This window comes from Malus sylvestris, chromosome 14 (genome assembly GCF_916048215.2).
Source record: "Malus sylvestris chromosome 14, drMalSylv7.2, whole genome shotgun sequence".
In the NCBI taxonomy this organism is placed as follows: Eukaryota; Viridiplantae; Streptophyta; class Magnoliopsida; order Rosales; family Rosaceae; genus Malus; species Malus sylvestris.
Window position 1 is genome coordinate 5,771,198 of NC_062273.1, and position 5,211 is coordinate 5,776,408.

The window sequence follows — 5,211 nt, forward strand, 5'->3', positions numbered from 1 at the left end:
TCCTTTGATTCTGTGGAAAACCTGCGCCTTGTACTTTCCTTTTTTCGATATCTAGGCATATAAACTGCCCTTGCTTGCTAACCCCTTCAGGTTGATTCAACGCTGAAAAGCTTGATATGTAGTTGGGGTATATATATAGCTTTTTCAGCCACGATCATGTGTAAGTAGAAGAAATTGTCAACCTTCTAACAGGTTGATTCTGCATAAACATGGTAGACAGATCCCTCGACCAGTGAAAAGTACATACTACTCATTTTCTTGTCAACCTTTCGTATCTGCTTCTACGCTTAACCAGAAAAACTCCAAATCTAGCCAAAGTTGTATATTTTTGCTGCTTTTCATTTCGCAGACATCACAAACGACTCGTGAATGGACGAACATATGAATTTCACCGACGAATCGACTGAACTGCTTCATTTCACGAAGACAGTGTAAATCCTAGCACCCTAAATTCAGTGTAAATCTTGACCCTATGGTCATTGTTTTCATAGAGCAAGTATGCATCATTTTTATATGGGAGGTCACAAGTGATTGTGGGGCAGAAGTTTCTACCATTTTCGTTGTTGTGAAAGCTTAAGGGTCATGTTCACCAAAAAAAAATGCTTAAGGGTCATTAAACAGCAGGATGTAGAGACTCCATATCAGCCAAGGGCCAAGGCTCAATCAGTGAGAGTCGAGTGCCAACTGCCAACTAAACAGAAGCACACCCATCAAATCAGCCTTCAAGATTCACGTCGTACCATACAAAAATTCAACAATCCGCAGGCGTATGTCTTTCTTCGATACATTAGCCGACTCGATTTGCATGACTAGATTTTGAGGCTTGTTCTAGCTGTTTAAACACCGGTATGTTAAACAAAAATCCTCTTATTATGGGATCAAATCTAAACTAGAATGAAAGTTCATAGACTGATCCAAATTTTACTTTAAATACATGACACTTGCTCCCATATTGATACACAATTTTGTTCCACCAAATAAATTTGGGCTAAAATTCTTAACCCAAGCCAAGACACTTGGACAGTTTTTGGAAAAGCTGAACCCAAAGTTGCCTTAAAAGAAAGTTGGCCTTTGTTATGTCCAATTCGATTATTTGGTCCAAACTCCAAATCGTTGCATACCTACCGTAGGAGATTTCAAATCCAAAGCGTTACATGGCCAAATGATTGAAAGTGTTTTTTGCAATTTTGAAACCAATTTTTAGTAAAAATGTAAGTGAACTCTTGAAAAAAAAAAAACATTTGAAACCCAAAGTCAGTTTCATCAAGAGTATTTTCAGTCATTTTAAAGCACTTCCAAATGAGCTTAACCAAACACCAGCTCCATCTAATTTAGCCACTCAGATTGCCTAACATTTATATGATAGTTCCATAATCCTTCGGCATTAGGACTTGTTTGGTGCCTAGTAATATTGTACTGGATCAATGCCAGAAATGAATGCCAACATCCGAATCTTGTCCAATTTGAAGATATACGGAAACTTATTCTAAAATCCTACCAAAATGGAATGTAGACATGAAATTTAATGAGTTATATAATCCAATATATAACTAGACACGAAACGAGGCCTTGTATATCTAGGTTAATTATGGTTTTAATCTAAAGAAAAACCAACGAAAAGTCCAGAAAAACTTCTCTTTTAACGAAAAGCTTTTTTTAAAGGTATAGTGAATAGTGTCAGTTAAAGGTAAAAATATGGTTTTTCGTTAAAAGTGAATAGTATCGGAAGTGTTTTGTTAAAACTTCATTAATATAATTATTGTACGTACTACGCATTCCTTGGAGGTAAGCATTGCTCGTTATTATTTTACAAATTATGCAGAAAATTAATCAGCTATGTTCTGTTTGATATGCCATAGAAGAAAGTGTAGAATCACACGCTTTCTAATCACCTATCGCTTGGTTGGAACTGCATCTTTACCCGTGACTCATGGCGAGCCATGCCGATATAGTAGTTCAGGCTTCAGCTACCTTATGTCTATGGCATCGCAATCTTGACTTTTGATGCCATGATAGACCATGTTTATCATATACTGGGACACGCAGACACAGATAACCACAAGTAATAGCAGCAGTGAATGGGTAAATTACATAGTAGCCCATCAGGTTTGAGGTCTATTTGCAATCTTATACAACATCTTTAAAACATTTCACTTTCATACCTCAAGTACTATTTTATTTCAATTTCATACAACCGTTACATTTTCCATCCATGGATCTGTTAAATGCTGACGTGGCTGCCACATATATGTCATGTGGAGATGAAGAAGAAGAAGAAGAAGAAGAAGAAGAAGAAGAAGAAGAAGAAGAAGGGACCGAACCCAGAAGAAGAAGAAGAAGAAAAAAAAAAAAAAGGGACCGAACCCAGAAGAGAAGAAGAAAGAGGAAGAAAAAGGGACCGAACCCAGAAGAAGAAGAAGGAAGAAGAAGAAGAAGAAAAAAAAAAGAAAGGGACCGAACCCAGAAGAGAAGAAGAAAGAGGAGGAAGAGAAGAAGAAAGAGGAGGAGGAAGAAGAAGACGAAGAAGAAAAAAAAAAGGGACCGAACCCAGAAGAGAAGAAGAAAGAGGAGGAGGAGGAAGAAGAAGAAGAAGAAAAAGAAAAAGAAAGGGACTGAACCCAGAAGAGAAGAAGAAAGAGGAGGAAGAGAAGAAGAAAGAGGAGGAGGAGGAAGAAGAAGAAGAAAAAAAAAAAAAAAGGGACCGAACCAGAAGGAGGAAGAAGAATAAGAGAAGAAAGAGGAGGAGGAGGAAGAAGAAGAAGAAGAAAAAAAAAAGAAAAAAAAAAAGAATGATCGAACCCCCTACAACCCAGAAGAAGAAGGAGGAAGAAGAAGAAGAAGAAGAAGAAAAAAAAAAAAAAAAAGGGACCGAACCCAGAAGAAAAAGAAGAAGAAGAAGAAGAAAGAGAAGAAGAAGAAAGAGAAAAAAAAAAAAAAAAAAAGTGGCAGACAGGTTTTTTTAAAAAAAAATTAAAAATTATTTTATTTGCCACGTGGCAGACATTTGGCGGCCACGTGGCATATATGTGACAGCCACGTCAGCATTTAACAGATTCATGGATGGAAAATGTAACGGTTGTATGAAATTGAAATAAAATAGTACTTGAGGTATGAAAGTGAAATGTTTTAAAGATGTTGTATAAGATTGCAATAGACCTCAAACCTGAGGGGCTACTATGTAATTTACCCGCAGTGAATTGTAGGTCAGTCCGAAATCCTGCAGAGCAAAAACAAAATCCAATCAATCTTCACTTCTCATATTTTCTAAATTTTTAAGACCGATGCTAGCACAACTCTTTATATTTTTTGAGTCTTTGAGTCTTAAATTACTCACAGTTTAGTTTCAAAACCGTAGTTTATTTCAAGTAAGAATTCGCATATTAATGGAAACATGAATATCCGTTAGATTGACGAGTTTACATTTCTTTACTAGGTATAGAGTTTTTTTTCCTTCTTGTTTTTGTAATCACAGTCTATTGATTTGTTCCCGTTAAATGATTATTGACACTAAAGATATACCAATCAATCTATTGGATTCTCCTGACTGTCACTCTGCAGATTAATAACATATGTGGGACTGCAGGTCCCATTGACACAGGTAAATGGTACTGTTGCTACTTGCTTGGTTTGATAATGACGACGACGATACTGTTTGGGATATGATGTTGGACATATGAAGCCTGGAAAGTGTGAGAAAAGAGAATGGGAGCAAGATGATTGGAGAAGGCAAAGGTCATGATTGAACACACGGAGAGTGTGTTTTAAGCCATCCCCTCCCCCCTTGTGGCATTGTCCCATGGTCAACAATCCTAGCTTGTTCTTACCCAAGAGTATCAATTTATTTTTTTACAGTCGAATAATATAATGAACTTTTGAAAAACTAAGAGATACAGGAGAACAAAGTTCCATCTTTGGCACTCGTTATGAGAGTTGTCAATCTCTTCCTAAACTTTTTTGTTACCCAAAAAAGTTTCATCACTATTTTTCTTTTCTTAAAAAAAACTTTTATGAATAAATGATATTATATACATTAAGAGATTAAGAGGAAGAGGATAGGTTCAAAGAAACCTTAACAATTAGTATTATTGAGTTACAATAGTAATTACTTTAAATACAAAGTGGAGATAACCGTACATGTTAAGTACTAAAAAAATAAATCAACTTTTCATAAAGTAAAATGCATATTGTTATTTATTGGTTCGTCATTTTATATATGACTTAGGCCTCCACTAATAGTTGCAATTGTCCTTTAACCTTGTTTCTGAATTATTATTTTTTTCTTTTAAAAGAAAAGAAAAATGGAGTGAAGTGGATTGTGCTTCCATTTTGTCTAGCTATATATGGTAAGACCATCTTTTATGGAGGTTGTTAAAACCTAAAGTTTAGCATTTAGCAACCAAGACCAAAGCCAAAAGAATGTATCATGCTAATTTTACAAGCAAAGTGGGGTGTGGATGAATTGTTTACCGTTTCATTGAAATTTTTTATGTCAACACTACCACATGACACATTTTGAGTTCGATTTCTAGCGCTAGTAAAATACACGATGATGCTCAGGAGGAGGCCGAAATGTTTCTGTGAGTTTTCTCATTTTCTCATTTTAACATGTTTTAAGAGAAAAACACTTGATACTTATAAGAGCTTTTACTATAAGCATTTTTTTTTGTTAGAAGCATGTCCAAATTTTTAACAAAAATTTAAATTAATGCTTCCTAAAAGAAATTTATGTCAACACTTCCGCATAGCACGTCTTCTAACACTTTAACAAAAATCTAAACACTTCTTTATTTTCTCTATCAAATTCGTTTTTAGTTGTCTAAAAGTTCTTAACAGGAAATGGATCTATTTCTAAGCCTGGATCTATTTTCTAAAAAATTAGTGGAGGGAAAACTATGCAACTCAATTGCTCTTTTATTTTTACACAACAATCTTTATTATAGGGGAAAAAATGAAAGTGTGTCATAATGTTTATTATCATTCTGGTCAGTTGAAACCAATTTTTTGGGGGCTTATGTTCCATTTTCTCCCAACATAATACAGCATCCCAGGTTGAGAAGGGACATAGGACGCATGATGGTGATGATAATGTTGATGATTAAGATAATGCAAGAAAAGCATGAGAAATGCCTAATGATGATGTCTAAAGGGGAACAAATTAAGATCCTTCTATTTCCAGGGTTGCATGCCTCAAGTGTCTTCTCTTTTGCTCTC